This window comes from Molossus molossus, unplaced genomic scaffold, assembly GCF_014108415.1.
Source record: "Molossus molossus isolate mMolMol1 unplaced genomic scaffold, mMolMol1.p scaffold_m16_p_6, whole genome shotgun sequence".
NCBI lineage: Eukaryota > Metazoa > Chordata > Mammalia > Chiroptera > Molossidae > Molossus > Molossus molossus.
The window spans coordinates 86360762-86377875 of NW_023425399.1; the positions used below are offsets into that span (position 1 = coordinate 86360762).

At 35.8% G+C, this 17114-nt stretch overlaps 1 protein-coding gene across 23 annotated transcripts in view; it reads left to right on the forward strand.

The window, feature by feature from the left end:
• DTNA (dystrobrevin alpha) overlaps positions 1–17114 on the forward strand; it is a 366392-nt gene that overhangs the window by 93234 nt on the left and 256044 nt on the right. For 13 of the 23 annotated variants that reach the window (XM_036246084.1, XM_036246094.1, XM_036246088.1 and 10 more), the window contains exon 1: positions 3524–3713. The exons of 5 other annotated variants lie outside the window; for them this stretch is intronic. The gene's annotated coding sequence lies outside the window, so the exon portion shown is untranslated. Of the gene's footprint in view, positions 1–3510; positions 3714–17114 lie in introns of those variants that run through there. 5 more of the 23 variants (XM_036246102.1, XM_036246099.1, XM_036246105.1 and 2 more) reach the window with 1 other exon arrangement.

Consider the following 17114-nt stretch of genomic DNA (forward strand, 5'->3'; position numbering starts at 1 on the left):
ACATTTGCCATCCACAGAACTGTGCTAATACAGTCTATTTTTGGAGAATGGAGCAGAGATTAGCTGCTTGTTCATGATAAATCAAGGGTACTTGATTTGCCTGTTACATGCCCAGTTTTCTTTGGAAGAAAGCCCTGGGAGCTATTTTTCTGATCAAATTCTAACTCTCATGTTAGTCCTTATAAAAGAGAAAAATAACATTTACTCATGGTAAATACTGAGTTCTAACCATTATAAATCTTATCAATTACCTTGTGAAGGTTAGCAAGAAAAAGTTTTTTAAAAATTCACATTGTGGCCAGGCCGGTGTGGCTCAGTGGATTGAGCATTGCCCCATAGACTGAGAGGTCCTGGTTTGACTCCTGGTCAGGGCATATGCCTGGGTTTCGGGCTCAATCCCCAGGAGGAAGCCTGCGGGAGGCAGCTGATCGATATTTCTCACATTAATGTTTCTGTCTCTCTCTTCCTCTCTCTCTAAAAAGTCAATAAAAATATATATATATATTTTTTATCCTCACCCGAGGAAACTTTTCCACTTTTTGCTCAGGTAGAGTGGGAGGGAGAGAGAGGAACAGAGAGAGGAAGAGAGAAACATCGACGTGAAAGGGACACATCGAGTGGCTGCCACCCGCACGACCAACCAGGGCCGGGGACAAACTGCAACCGAGGTACATGCCCTTAGCGGGAACCGAACCCGGGTCTCTCAGGACCGCAGGCCGACGCTCTAACCGCTGAGCCAAACCGGCCAGGGCTAAAAATATACTTTTAAATAAATAAAAATTCACATTGTCTTCTCATTCAAACGTAGATTTGGACTAATGCTACTACTGTTGCAGACTATTCTGGGCTTTCCATGATTGGCACAGTTGAACTATAAGGGGAGACAAATTTGGGAACCTAAAGAGACACTTGATTGATGAATATTGCACTATAAGAAAATGGCCAGTAACAACATATTAAGGAAATTGTTGTATTTTACTAATTATTATGAAATGTTAGAAAGACCTAACATTTCTACTTTTTTCTTTTTCTTGGAAGCCAGCAAGATCAATCATATTCGCCGTGTTGATATTTAGAGTCAGTCACTCACACAGATATAAAATGCACAATAATTTTTGGGGACAGGGCTTCAATGAAGGTGCTCAGAACCTAATATACCTTCCATATAATCTTTTGGTTAATTGCTTGAAAGGAGATATAATTTTTTCTGAAAAAAAAATCAAGAAAAATGCAAAATATATTTTTCTAAAATGTGAGCCAACTTATAACCATTTTCCATAGGTTAACATATACACTTTTGAACACGCAGTTCTTCAGTTTCAACAGACATTTCTTAGTGTCAGCTATGTGCTGGTGTTCACTCAAAATACAACAAGCGAACAGTGTGAGTGAATGTGAACTAGATGGCCTGCCGCCAACTCTGTCCACTCTGCTTAGTTCACATGTGTTTTAACACCATTCATTAGCCTTGTGGAGAAGTGTTTTGAAAGAGGGGAGCAGAAACTCGGGGACAGGCATGCGTGCTCTCAAGTTTGTCTGTCTTTCTATTTATTGCTGAAGTCATTTGGATGTCCTTATCTATCAGCATTTCATATAGCCTGAAATTTCCCTAAGATAATCAACTTTGGGAATAAGAATAAAGAAAGATTTTTCCTTCTTTTTCTCCTTTATTTAATCATTTTTAAAGACATCTACTAATAGGTTAAGAAGTACCAAGCTGATAGAATGTCAGTCTATAGGAGGCATTAAAAAAAATAAATCACAGAAATAGCCCTGTCCTGGTGGCTCAGTTGGTTGAAGTGTCACCTGTACACCAGAAGGTTGCCAGTTCGATTTCCAGTCAGGGCACATAGCTAGGTTGTGGGATTGAGCCCCCGTCGGGGCACCGATCAGAGGCAACCAATAGATGTTTCTCTCTCACAGCACCGTTTCCCTCTCCCTCTCTCCCTTCCTCTCTCTAAAAATCAATAAACACATATCCTCAGTGAGCATTTAAAAAACAATATCACTGACATAAATTAGTAGTGTGCTGCCAGTTCATCATGTTTTCACTCATGATACCCTAAAATGATCTTGTTCTAGATGTGGTAAAAAGACCACCTAGAACAGAAAATATAGAAACAACCACCAACAAAGGGAAAGCTTTCTTTCTGGAGTCAGCCTTTCACCGACACATACTTTTGAGATGTCTATACAAGTTGCAAGGAGCAGCTGCAGCCACGCCACTGCCCTGAGCCTGCCAGCTGACAGTTGCCTGGAGCTGGCAACCAGAGCCAGCTGAAACTCCTGTTGGGGCTGTGGTCTGTTTGATTACTGAAATTATAAATCTTTAATTAGGCCTTTCAAGAAGTCGTCTAGTTATAAAGTTACTCGCCATAAATTCACTCTTTTGATCATGAAGAGGTAAGTAATTTTCAGCAGCAGATTTTCTGGACCTCAGTGACCACTAAGTAAATATTCAACAAAAGTTTATTTAGTGATTTAAAGGAGTTCCTCATTATTAATCCTTGTCAGGTCCTATTTGATGAAATGTACTTTTTCTCATTTCTTTGCCATCATTTTCTCTTTTTTCAGATGTGTGTGTATGCAACACACACACACACACACACACACACACACACACCCCGCACAATTTTTTCTCAGTCCTCACTAAATATTGCAAGACAGTTCTAGAAAAAAAGGTTTGACAGGGAGGAAGAAATGTCTGTACCCTCTCCTCCTGCTGTGTGCAGTGTATACTATAGGACAACTGAAATCAGTTTTACACAATGCCTCTCGACCAAGTGTTCTCTCACAGAAAAGTCACAGTTGCTCTCCAGAATAGGGTCAAGCAGGCAGCCTGACTGTTTCTTCCTCTACTGGGTCCCAACACATTTGCTAATAAGGAAATTCAACTTCTAACTAAAGATTTTACCATTTCCCTTGTTTTGTTTTACTGCATCCCTAGCCATTTGGGGTAAAATTATAGGTGAATATTTAAAAGCTGTGAGACAACAAAAAGATTTGTAATGCCCCAAAATATTTGCTCCATTCTCCTCAAAGTTAAGAAAAAAAAAATCCAGGAAACTTACTTTGTATTATGTATACCTGGGAAGTTTTTCAAGCTGAGTAACAGAACAGAACTTGAGCTGCCTTGCTTTCTGCTTCCAGGAATGCCAATCAGAGAACATTCTTTTTGAGACAGCCAAGTTTGGAAGTCAGTTGGTTTCTGGCAGTAAGTAGGGGGAGGGGAGGGCAGGGGTGGGAAGCACAGGGAGTCCTCCTGCTGATCTTCAGTTTCCAAGTGTTTCCGTAATAGCCGTCAATGAAAGCATCTCCTTTTACCCAGGCAGAGACAGGTAGAAAGACAGCTGAGTAAATCAGCGTTAGATGTAACAGCGGAAGCTCAGTCAGACGGAGGAGGGGCTGAAGGGAGGACGCTTGAAAGCCTGCCATTGGTGAGTTTACCAAAGTCATCTGCCAGTGGGACTTCAATGGAATGTGAAACCAAATCATTTTCAAGTTAAAGATAGACACAGTATACACCAGGCTCTAGAAGCTGGATTTTAAACTCACATCTCTCCCTAGAATTTTGGAGAGTTCTGTTATGATCTCTGTTGTAAGTAACAATTTGGTTGAAGTTTATTCTTCAAGTGAATGTGCTAAGAATTCATATATTTCTGGATATACTGGAATTAAAAGGATTTAAGAGATCCTGCTGTACAAACCCTAGGGTAAGTGAAAAGATTGGTTTTAAGGAGCATCTCTTCTCTGGGAAGGATAATGTTGATTTTTTCTCTTTATGTGTGTGAAAGAAAAAGTGATAATGAAAATTTTTCCAGTGTTGTGCTTTTTACCTTTCTTGAAATATCTGGCATTTTACGTTTTGCACGGCAGAGTTTGGGAATTTACCTTGCATGTCTGTAACTTCAGTTTTGCTGTACCCTTCCTTACTTTTCCCTCTATTAACTCCTCCTCCAACACCCTGCATTTATTGAATGATAATGTCAGTAGTTATATGTCACCACACTGACTGTTAGTGTCCATGGCGCCACTGGATGCCATCTGTATCATTATTGTGAGATGGACTTATTTCCTTTGCATGCCACTATGGTGCTTCGTCATTAAAAAATAAAATAAAATAAAGAAGGGGGGAAAAAGTGGTTGAAAGTGCATAAGGAGCCTTTAGAAAATATTTAGTATTGAAAAAAATTAGAGAAAATAGCCAGTTTTCCAGTGACGAGAACCATTTATTAATGGGAGTTATTTTTTGGTGTCGCCTCATTAGTTCCAAGCAGATCCTCTTCCTCCCCCAAAGCTGATATTTGCTAAGTGAAGGGAGACATCCTGATTATCCAGAGCTTGAGAGTGGAAGAGGGTACAAGTTGTCGAATTTGCTCTTGCCACATTGTGTTTTAAGGATTTCAAAACTTTTTTCTTTAAAAAAAAAAAAAAAGAATGACAGACTTTAGTTCCCTTCATGTTTTGACCATGTATAGGTTTGCTTTCTTGTGTTGTCAAATGACCTCTCAGCTCTGCTCTAGAGACAGCTTTTCCAAACTTGCACGGCATTCTCTCAGAATAAATACTGTCCATAATAGTCATAGAGTACATGGTGTGAATTGGAAATTCTACTTTATATGGGGAAAATAAATCTGCTGACGTTCTTATTACAGAGTGTGGGACTGAACAGTTGTGAAATGCCACTGGCCGGTTTTTGTTCTGTCAAATAGACTGGATTCTAATGAACTAAGTTGGCTAAACTAGATACAAACAACGAATGACTTAATATGGATATTTCACTCAACTTTAATAAGAATAAAAAATATAGTTATGCTTCTAAAATGGAAAACTGAGCATTATATTGATAACGTCACTTGATTTTACAACCACTGAATAATCTAGCAAGACCAAACAAAATGTAAAGTTGTCAGAGCTCAGTCTGGGTGCCTTCTCCCTGCTTACTTTGCCCACTTTCTCTCTCCCCCTTCATACCCCTTTCTCCCTCTCAAACCCTAATGAATGTCACTGCTAAATACCCTCCTTTTCTTGCAGTCAAGATCTATCCTTAATGAAGAATCTGACTATATAGAGTGTTTTAAAGTCAGTACACTAAGTCCATCAGGAATATTTGCATTTCGTTATAAATACCTAACCTTCAAACAGTTAAAACAATTATGTTAAATCATAGTTTACCTACCCTAATACTTAAAATAACCCATTAGGTTGTAAAAACTTAAAGTTAATGTTCATTCCCCTGCAAGTGGATAGTACCTTAGAAATTTTCCCCTGGTGACATTGAACATCTGTTCTCCTTGCTTTACCCAGCAGCATCTGTTGACAATAGCAGTGAGCCTGAAAGAAATCACAGGTGTTTCCCAGAAATTTGTAAGTGCATGCACGTGTGTGCTCACTACACACACATGTACACACACATACTTAAATGTAGACTTACCTTTTCCTTAACTAATATATTTCTGATTGAATTATAGCTATACATTGAATTATATTAGACTTATCAATGTGGGGTTTTGTTGTTGTTTTCCATGTGTCAAAAGTAAACAGAAGCAAATATAAAATTTTTAAATTCTAAATTGTAAGAATTTTAAACTAGGTGGCCAAATACTGTTGACAGGATAAAGGGCAAATGAATATTTCTCTGCAACTATTATGTCACTCATTAGTTTCTAGTTCCATGCCTAAATTGTCAAGCTTGGATTTTATTTGTTTGAATATAGTAAGTATAGTTGTTTTATAATATATGTCTGTTAATTCTCATGTTTCAAATGTTATTGGGTTATTATTGTTCTTGCCAGTTCTCATTTATGGTGTCTTATTTTCTTGGTTGCTTGGATATTCTTGATCATCTGCTGGAAATACTTTCTAAAAAATTATTTTTAAAAATAAGTTGAGACCTAGTGTGATAATATTTTTAGCCAGAGAAGACTTTGATTTGCTTCTGCCAGGCACTTGAGGGCAATATCAGACCGGAATCACTTTAGTCAAAGTGCTACACCTACAATTTCTCAATTACTCCCATGCCAGGAGTTGGGCTGCAAATCTGTGTGAAGAATGGCTTATTTTGGGTTCCCTCCTACTCTGAAGAGAGATATGGCCCTTAAAGTTGGGTTAGTTTATTAAAGTGCTCACCTGAGGACCATGGCTTTGATATTCCTAGGAAATCGATAAAGCTGCCCCAAATTTAGCTAGTTTCTCAGATCTTTTGTTCATGATAGTCATATACCCAAGGGCAAAAACTTTCAAAAATGAGCTTCCCTCTCTGAGTTCTGTTCTTCTAAATTTCCCTGTGTGAAGTCCACCTTCTTATTAACTCTTTGCTGTCTTAATATTTTAAATATTTTCAGGTACTTCAGTGGGAGTAGCAGTCCAAATTATCTCATTACTATTACCAGAAATGAAAATGTACTGCTGCTTTTATAATCTTTTTTTTTTTTTAATACTCCTCATTCTAGACAAAACATCAGACAGTCTGCTGATATCATTGATAATTTCAGGGAGTTTTTCTGATTTTTTGTTTTTAGTTGTGATCTGATCTGTTCAGGCTTTTGGGAGAAATTTGCAAATGCATGCCGATTGGAAGATTCCAATCCTATTTTCCAGCCCTATTTGAGCTGTCAACAATACTTAACAGTGCTTTTATTTGTCCCATGCTGGCCCCTTTTCTTAGTAATCTCTTTAGTCTCTCTAATCCACCCTCACTGCCATCACTCTCAGCTGTTGACCTTGACTCCTTCTACTGTCTTTTGGCCTATATACACTATCACCACAAGTAAAGAATTATCTTAAATAAATTCCTTCCTTTCCATTCTCTTTAAAATTACTCTATTTCAGCTCTTTGTCATCTCGCTTGGGTATTACTATGGTCGCCCAGTTGTAGTCCTGCCCCTAGACTACCCCCAACACATCCCCAACACTAGGATTATTTGTAGTAATCCCCACACTTGTTTAAAACGTCACACCTATCTTCGAAAAGTCATAGAGATGAATAAATTGCTCCCCTACTTTAAAATCTCTAGTGGTTCACCATTCCCTTCAAAATAATCCCTAAATATATCTTAAAGACCTGCCACAAAGCCTTGACCTGTGTCTCTAACATCATTCGCACTACTTCACTGGTTATCACCAACACTTTAATGGCACATGATTGCTGCCTCCAGAATATTGTGTGTACCTCTGTGCTAGTCGAGCAACTATTTTTCTCCAGAATGCCCACAGTTCATCTTCTTTGTGAGCAAATCCTACTTCTTCAAGGTTGATCTTATAAGTCTCCTTCACTATACTTTCTCTAATTGTGTATAGCTCACTCACCATTCTAGGAACCCCTGATGGCAGGAATTATGTCTTACGAACTTTTGTATTCTCAGTAGCTGACATAGAAATTATTCAAAACATGCTTAAGGAATGAACAGGTGACTATTCTGAGGGAGTTTTCTTCAACAATTTCTTTTTTACTTTATTCTTTTTCTTTCCATATAACATTATTCTTTGTCTTTAGACTCTTTGCCTAGGATAGCAATCATTAATGGTGTTCTATGTCAAGTAGAGTTCATTAAAAGTATGTTTGGTCATTGCTATTTTGTGCAGGAGGAGGTTATCTATTTCCATTTTTGCCAAATGAGACTGTATAACTCAATTGTGATGACAAAAAGATGACAGCCCTAGCCTGTGTGGTTCAGTTGGTTGGGCACCATCCCATGCACCAAAAAGTTGCTGGTTTGATTCTCTGTACCGCAGGCTGATGCTCCAACCGCTGAGCCAAACCGGCCAGGGCAAGTTGCTGGTTTGATTCTCTGTCAGTGTACATGCTTGGGTTGTGGGCTTCGTCCCCAGTAGGGGGTGTGCAGGAAACAGCCTATCTATGTTTTGCTCTCACATCGATGTTTTGCTCTCCCTCTCTTTCCCTCTCCCCTCCTGTCTCTCTAAATATCAATAAAAAATTGCTTTGTTCATAAAAGAGATGATGGAAATTTAAATATGATAAATTTGCTTTTTATTTTCAGGGATTCATAATCAAAAAGAAAGTCATAGAGTTGGAAAACTGACATGTTTTAACAGATCTAGTCCATAATGCTAAATAGTACAAATGAAAATAGTCAATGCAACAAAACTAAATTAAAATGATCTCATTGCACATAATCTAAATCTGAAATATCAGAAAAATGTTTTATTGGGTTGTTTTCATATCAAAGCAGGGTACTTGAAGGAAAGCAGTTGATTGCTTATGTGATATGACATTATGACCTTAAGTTTAAAGTTGGCTGAAATGTTTTATCAAATGTTTAAGGCCTTGACAAGCAATGCTAATCTTGTTTTATTATTTTAAGTTAAAAGAAACCCTGCAATCGCTCATTAAAAATTGAATATAGTTAGTGGGGACCAGGCAAAATATAGCTTACTAATTCTAAAGATATTTAACTAATTTTATATTCCTCAGATCACTTAGAAGTTTTTCACACATTTATTATATGCCTTTGATATGCCAACTTCTGAGATTTAGAAAAATAAGAAATTTTGCTTTGGCTTATATTTTTTCTCATACAAGGCTCTTATACCTCTACAAAGACAAAAGCCCCAATATGAATAAGGTAAAAATTTATTTTTAATGAATTTTGAGGAGTGTGGGAAGAGATTAACCAAGGTTATATGCATGTATGCATAACCAATGGACACAGACAATAGCTTGGTGAAGGCATGGGGGTGGGCAGAAGTGGGGTAGAGGGGGTCAATGGGGGGAAAAGGGGGGATATCTGTAATACTTTCAACAATAGAGATAAATTTTTTAAAAAGAAAAGAAAAGGAAGATTGAATGTAATCAAATGTTCAAAGTCAGTATTTAGCTGAGAAGCCAGAATATTCCACAAAATATGAAAATATAATACTAGCCTTCTTATTTTTCTTCATTGTTAAAAGAAGTTAGTTCTAGCTCTTGGAAACTGGCTGATGTTAAATTATAGTTTCCAAATAGCTAAGCTTTAACTGTGCTAGACAATAAAATTATTTATTTAGTCACCTTCACGGGACACATTTACTCATCAAAAGATGTTGTTTTTAACACTTCAGATAAGTGTACATTCTCTTCTAAGATGCATCCAGTGTTTCCTACTATTTTGTAGGTAAAAGACATATGTTATTTTTTTAAATGATAAAACTAACATGCAGATATATAAAGTATTCTAGATATACTAGATGTGGATTCCTGCCGTAACAAACAACCCCTACATCTCAGTGGCTTATAAAAAAACAAGGTTTCCTTTTGGCTCATGTAAATTATCCATTGTGGATTGGCTGAAGACTTTCTCTACATTGTTGCTTTCCCCTGGAAATGATCCATGTTCCGTATACTCTCATTTCCTTGGCCAAAGCTTGCCACCTGGCCACATCTAATTTTATTTGGATGAGGAATACAATCCTAACACATGCCTAGAAAGAGAAAGGGCTGAAATATTTATAAAGAATTCTAATGAATTCCACGCTGATGGATGATAGGCACCCTAAACTCCCAGAAGAACATAGATGTAGACTTAACCTGTAAGCAGTAATTGGCCCATACTTGGTAACATGTAGGCACACTACCTACAATCTGATGCCAGGGTCCTTCATCTATTTACATCTCAGGGAGTCCTGCCCACAGTTTCCGGAAGGGAAAAGAGCCTTTGATAGGGCAATTCCTATAGCCTGTAGAAAGCAAATATAAAACATTAACACTTTCCCATCTTTAGTTACTGATTATGTGTAGCAGAGAAATGGAGAAAAAGGTTATTGACTATAATTGTAATCCCCAGCCCCCACTTTTCCCAGGAGGCAAAAAAAAGGCTTTTTTAAAAATGCCACAGCTCTGGCCAGTTTGGCTCAGCAGTTAGAACATCAGCCCTCAGACTGAAGGGTCGCAGGCTCAATTCCCATAAAGGGCACATATCTGGGTTGCAGGCTGGATCCCTGGCCATGCTGAAGTCATTTGATGTGTCTTTCTCACATCAATGTTTCTCTCCCTCCTCCTCCCTTTCTTCCACTCCTTCTAAAAATTAATGGAAAAATATCCTCAGGTGAGGATTACTAAAAAATAATAAAATTAAATAAATAATAAAATTAAACAAATAAAATAAAATGACACAAAGAAAGGGCAATCTATATTATAGGCTAGAAATGCATAATTTTGAGTGTCATTTCCATCACTCTGATACTCTCTTTTGGCTTTGCATTTAGTTTTAAGTGATAACAAGATATAATTTGGAATTCACATATTAATAAAACACTTAAAGCTGAAAAATTACTAAGCCCATATTTTAAGGTCTTTTGGGTTTTAATTTAAATCAGCAAGTCCAGTTTGCATTCTTGGAAGCAATAATTCTAGGAAATGCTATGTGGAAAGAAAAAAAAAATATGAGGTTCCTGGATCAGACCAATTTGGGAATCACTATATATTATATTCCTCTCTTGGGAATTTAGGTGACCATTAGCATTAAGGATTCTTAAAATTTTACACTAAAGAGACCTGTGTGATTTTCTTTAACCCAGTGTTTCTCATTCTATTTTGAATATATATATAATTTGACTATTTAAATATTATATAATACACACACACACACACACACACACACATATATTACTTTAACACACTTGGTAAATTCTGGTTTAAATCACTCCTTGTTTGTTGTATTAATAACAAAGTGTGATAATATGGTAGCTCATATAATACTTTGAGAATATAAAGCTCAGAACTTTAAAGAACTTTTTAAACTATCTTTACTATTGGGCACTTTGTATTTTCTTGATAAATGGCATTGATTTTAAATACCAACAGAAATCAAATTTTAAACTGTTTTGGCATTTATAATATTTGTTTAATTTTATTCTGGTATATAATTGATGATAACGCCACAGATAAGGAGACTGGCTGTGTTTATCAGAACCCAGAATTCAAAAGGGATTTGTACTCATTTTATTCAAAACTCTAAAACTGTTCTTCCATTTTACAATATGATTATACATTATTAATTTATCAGACTTATTCTTTCTTTATGAAGATCTTGTGAAGAGAAAAGTCATCTTCAACTTAACATCTGTTTCTTGACATTTTTTGTTCACTTCCTCTAAGTTAAAAAATTTTGAAGCTTAAAAAGGAAAAATAAAATGTTGTATTTCAGAAGATACTCTACTAAAATTACCATCTATTGGAATTTTTCTGTGTAAAAAAGGGAATAGACCAAGAAGAACAAAATGTCCAGTTTTTTCTTTAGAATGTGTATTATATTCAATTAAGTTCTGTGGCCACTTAAAATGAGCCAGTTGTCCCATTAATTTTTATACCATTAGTGAGTCTGTTCCAAGAAAATCCTAGGTATTGGGTTCAGTTATAGGCCTCAGGGTGTTTAGGTGTGACAGGGAACATCTGAACTTTCATCACCTTGTCCACTCTGGCAGTGTTATTCCTCTTCTTATTTATCAGTATATTTCATTTCTCCTCCCTCCATTTTAAAAGTAAGACATAAACCAATACATTTTCTTAAAAAGAAAAGTAGTTGGGAAATACACCTTCTTTCTGCACCATAGAAAGAGAAATCATTCAATTAAAAGTGTGGATAGCAAAAATTCTTAGGATAAATTTTTCCTCAGATTGATTTTTGTTCATATTTTTCCCTGGGGTTATAATAAAATTCAGAAACCATAATGATGTCAGCAACACCTCTAAAAATTATTGCAGGAGGATCTGAAGATCTCTTCTCAGCACTACAGGGTTGCTCCTTTGAGATTCTTTAAATAGCCAGCAGAACTCCATCTCTGCTTCCTGTTTGCCAAATTATATAGTCTGTTATATCTACATTCCGAAACTGCCAAGTGCCTAAAACATTTGGAATGCTGAAAAATATCCTGTGTAGCCATTTACCAGATACCAGAACATAAATTTAAGTTACTTAGATTTACGGTACTAAAATCTCTTCTTTAAAATGACATGAGGGAAGTGTTTAACTTAATGAGGCAGAGGATCTTGATGTGAAGTTACACTATATTTTTCATCACTCAAGGGTAAATTATTACTTCAGTCTCTCTATAGTACCCCAGTGGCCTCAAAGACACATGTAGCCTCCAGAGATGCCCACTTTTGTCTTAGGCAGTAACTTACTCCATGAGAGTTCACTTTGTGAGAATTACCGTAACATTTCTTGCAGGAGGCTGAATTTCTTGAAGGTCATTGGCAGATACTAACTGAACTTTACTTTTTTTAAATTTAAGGACATTGACTACCTTGGTAAGTCTGCATACATTACTATATGAAAAAGAAACTGATAAACATTTTCTTTCTGTCTAAAATATTTAGAAAACAAGCAAAAAAAAATCTCAGTAAGAAATTAAATTATAGGGCATAACATTTTTTTCTTATAATTTCTCCTCTGATGTTGCTAACTTTTTAAAATAAGTATGGGTAGTCTGTGAAGATTTTGGAATGTGATAATTAAGTAATTGTTCTATGTTTGCAAAAAAAAGAATCTTAATCCTGTATTGAACACGATATGTATGAATCTCAATGTGTGTAGGAATTTTTAAAACAAGTTTTATTTTCTAATAAAGTAATATCAGAATTTAATTAAAACAAACAAACAAATACCCTCACCAATCAGTGTTGCAGCATTTGGGTAAATGTTAGAGCTTGATAATTTTCAAGGCAGAGACATTACTCAGGGCTTTCTGCCAAAGCACTGCTGGTAATCTGATGAAAAGAGGTGAAGCAAATGTAAATGCTGCTGCCTGGCTTCGTCAGATATGCATTTGCTAAAAGAGAAGCCAACACATTTCATATGCAAACCATTAAAATTACAGTTTAGACACACACACACACACACACGCACATGCTGTGTTTTTACAAGTCTAAGAATATACACATTAAAAGCCATCACTGTGCTTATGGGGCACACAGAAGTAGCAGACACAGCTAGGGTTGCCCAGATCCTTTCGTTATCTTGAGTAGTTTTAATATACAGCTACATTTCTCTCAATGACTGCAATGGAAGGAACTAAATTACTCATATCTGGACAAGATTTAGGATTGTCCTTATGTGGTTTAATTCTAGTGACTACTCAGAATCTCTCATTGATAAGTGGGCGGTTTGGGCTGCTATTTTCTGTGGTTTATTTAAATGATTTGGATAAACATTTGCTTCCCTGTAGTGCTAAAAAACAATTTATGCAACATAATAGTGATATAAGAAAGTAATCAAAGCATGCATTTTTCTAAAAGGAAGAATGAAATATTTTAAGCTCTTTGAAGGGAGGAATATTGAGTAAATTAGTGTGACTATTTGCATATATTATTTTGACCACTGGAGGGCTCTCAATTTTTTTTTTTTTTTTTACTTTAATTCTTTAAAAATTTATTTGAATAGCTGAAACTTCAGTATAGCTAATTTAAATCTTGCATTACCAAGTCTGGATAGTCTTATAGCTCATACAAGAGTATTTTCAAAATACAAAATGAAAGACAATCAAGTTTAATTTACTGTTCTTTCACTATTTCACAACAAAAAATTTCACAACAAATATAAGAGAAATTAAGCATGTGCTCATTTTTTATAATCATTTCATAACCAAGACTCATGTCAAAATTATGTGATTCACAATCTGTATATTAGAGTACGACATTCTTAAATCTCAAAGTTAGACCCTGTATTTCACATTTTAAATGACCTACATTTAACAAAGTCCCTATTTTTGAGGAGTGCCTAAAAGACAGATACATATGACAGTTTATTCTTAATATATGAGGTAATAGAATATTAAAGTACCCTAAGATGTCCTGAAGAAAATGATAACTATGTTGGGTTTTGATAGGTGAGTAGGAGTTACCTAGAAAAAGAAAGATGAAAGGACATTTAAGCTTGAAGGACTAGAATGAGCAAAGATAGGAAACTATGTGATGTGTGTAGGGGTTATTAACTGTTTGAAGTTACTAGTTTGAGGCTAGAATAAAAGGTGATGCGTTTGGAGAAAGAAATAGTTATCCAGACATGGAAGGCTTTTTTTTTTTTTTTTTTTTTTTTGGTACATGCCCCTAGCGGGAACCAAACCTGGGACTCTCTGGTCCACAGGCCAACACTCCAACCACTGATCCAAACCGTCCAGGGCCATGGAAGGCTTTTTATGTTATTCCAGGTGGTTTGTCCTGTCTTCCGTAGAGTACTTAATACTTCTGAAATCCAAACCCCCTCACCCAAAGGAAACAAAGCAATAAAAGAATAAGCATATACTCACAGAAGGATCTAGAGCCAGAGTTAAAAATGGTCTGCCATGTACATGAAATTATAATGGGTTTGCATTTTACTGCATAATAAATCCATTTTATTCAGCATAAAAATCTTTTTCTCCAAATATCTAGAAAGATGCACCATGTTTATTCAATAGCTTTTCATTCTCTCAACACACTGACGGTGTCCTTTAGAATTTCCTTTGATTACAAACTTTCCTTTCTCTGAGAATTACAAGAAATATGTTTCATGTAGATTGATCACTCTGGATGATGATTTTAAAGAAGGCAAGAATAGAGGCAGAGAAGAGAGAGAATATGGCAATAGTCTGCTCAGAAACCATTGGAAGATGTAATTGATTCCATAATGTCCAATTAGATGGAAAATTATTTTGACCACTGGGAAGAGAATCTTCCCATATTTGTTAAGTTTCATTCTCTAAAAATCTATTTAATGTAAGCCAAATAATCTCTAGCCTAGTTCCAAATTGAACATTCTAAGCAAAGCTTATGTAAAGAAGAGACCGCATTCTATCATTTTCTTATAGTTTCAACATTTCTGCTATACTGTGAATATAAGAGAAATGGAGAAAATGTCGCTGCAGGTGGCATAATTAGCACAGAATTGTTAGTCCAGAAGGGTCCCTCCTATTTCTTCTTGAGGCCTCTGGCATCTTGTGACAGTCTTTTATAAGTGCTCAAAGTTCTGAGTTTTGCTGGACATTTCTCCACTGTGAAACATAACATACCCTGTCCAGCATCAATAGGTCAGAAGATACAGAATTACATAGATCAACTAAGAGGCAAAAGAGGTACCATTTTGATACTCAATGATGAAGATTATTTCCAGATAGCTTTGTATAATAAATAGTGAAATGTGAGATGGAGGTCTATAGCAGTGCTTAATCTAAAAGTGTCTATGACTCTAGCCCTGGCCGGTTTGGCTCAGCAGTTAGAGAGTCTGGCTTGTGGACCAAAGAGTCCCGGGTTTGGTTCTCTCTAAGGGCACGTACCTCGGTGGCAGTTTGTCCCCGGCCCCAGTTGGGGTCATGTGGGTGGCAACCACTTGATGTGTCTCTCTCACATGGATGTTTCTTTCTCTCTCTTCCTCCCTCTCTCCCTCCCACTCTATCTGAAGATAAATGCAAAAATGTCCTTGTCCTTGGGTGAGGATTAAAAAAAAAGTGTCTATGACTCTAAATTCCTATGATTTGAATATTAAGTGACTATGATGCCAATTAATGGGAACCCAAAAGGCATCCCCAATTATTGTTGAAACTGTTCAAACATTATGTTCTTTTGACAGATTCTATTTCAATTTTAAATCTTATTTTAAAAATTGTTGTGCCATAAATAACTGGATTGATATTTAGTTGAATAGGTATTTAGATGAATTGGAGACACGCTCATGTGCTCAAGCCTACAGAAATATTTGGCAGCCTGAGTTATGATGATGACATACTTTGCCATCACAATCAAGAGTTGCCTTTATATGTAGCTATGTCTTTTACAAACTGCTACCAGGAAGAAAGACTTTACATTAGCAATCCTAAAAATAAAATACACATCCTCTAGTATTCAAATGAACAATACTAAATAACCCTAGTAGGTCATTTTCTTCTTTCTACCTGAAGCATTTAATGCCCTAGAGGTCCATCATTATGTCTTTCCACTCAAATATTCAGATATTTGACAGAAGTATTTCTTAGGTTCTTTCAGGGATTTACGTAATGTAATAGTGAAAACAGTCCATAAAAATTTCCAGACTGAAATTGTTTCCTCCATGCTTTAAGGAATTTATAAAATGACAAGAACAGATTCAGAACTTTTCTTGTCTTTTTGAGAAAAAGTGTACCCACTTTTTTGTGTATTAGTGAGCCAGACTTCTTAATTTTTTCATCAGGGTGTCAATTCTACTGCCTTTCTACCTGTTGTTTAAGCATATAGATCTTTCTTCAGTCACATAGAATATTGACACTTCTGGAAGCTGTCAAAAGATTTAACCTTGAATTGACTGTGCTAAGAATATCTCAAGACATCTTCTGTACGTGCTATAGTAAACTGGATCGTATACCTAGAACTCATTGTCTTAACTCTTCCCTTCCCCCTTCATACACATATAATATCATCACTGAGTAACTGTTTTATTTTGTGCCCATGAGTACTGTTGAAATTTACCATAATATATCACACTTTGGAAAAATAAAGAATGACTTTGAATAACTGCAGTAATATTGTGCTAAAAGTTACTTGATATCTTCAGAATAAGGAGCTATGCCACATAATTCTCATAGAAATTTGTGCCAGGAAAAAAAATTTATCTATCAAGATAAATTTGTAAGCTTTCTTTATTTTACAAGGAAAACTATATGATCCATTAATTTCCTTTTTTTGTTTTGACCTGCCTAGTTTCTTAGAGCTAAATTGAATGCTCAGATGTATTAATGAATAATTTTCAATGCTTGATAGCATTATTTTCTTGAAAATATGTTTCTAATCATACCTTAGCAAAGTCCATTTACTTCCTTTTTCATAATAGAACTCATCTATATCATTAGGGTAATTCTTGCTTTTCCCACTTATGTCTGACCTAGGTGATACTGCCTACTCCTCCACTGTTTCTCATCATGGAGCAGACGATAGTATTTGTTGAATTAATAGTTCTTTGCACTATCTTGTATGTTTTTAATATTGAAAATAGGAAGTAAATTTTAAACCATCAGGAATAACTAAGAAGAGTGCTTAGAATAATGAATAAATAAAAATAGTAACATTTCTTAGGTGCATTTGAAATCTGTTTTCCCCAAAGATCTTGGTGGAATTTTTCATCCCCACTCCAGTTTTGCTCAGAGTCTATACTAATTGTTATCAGTCAAGT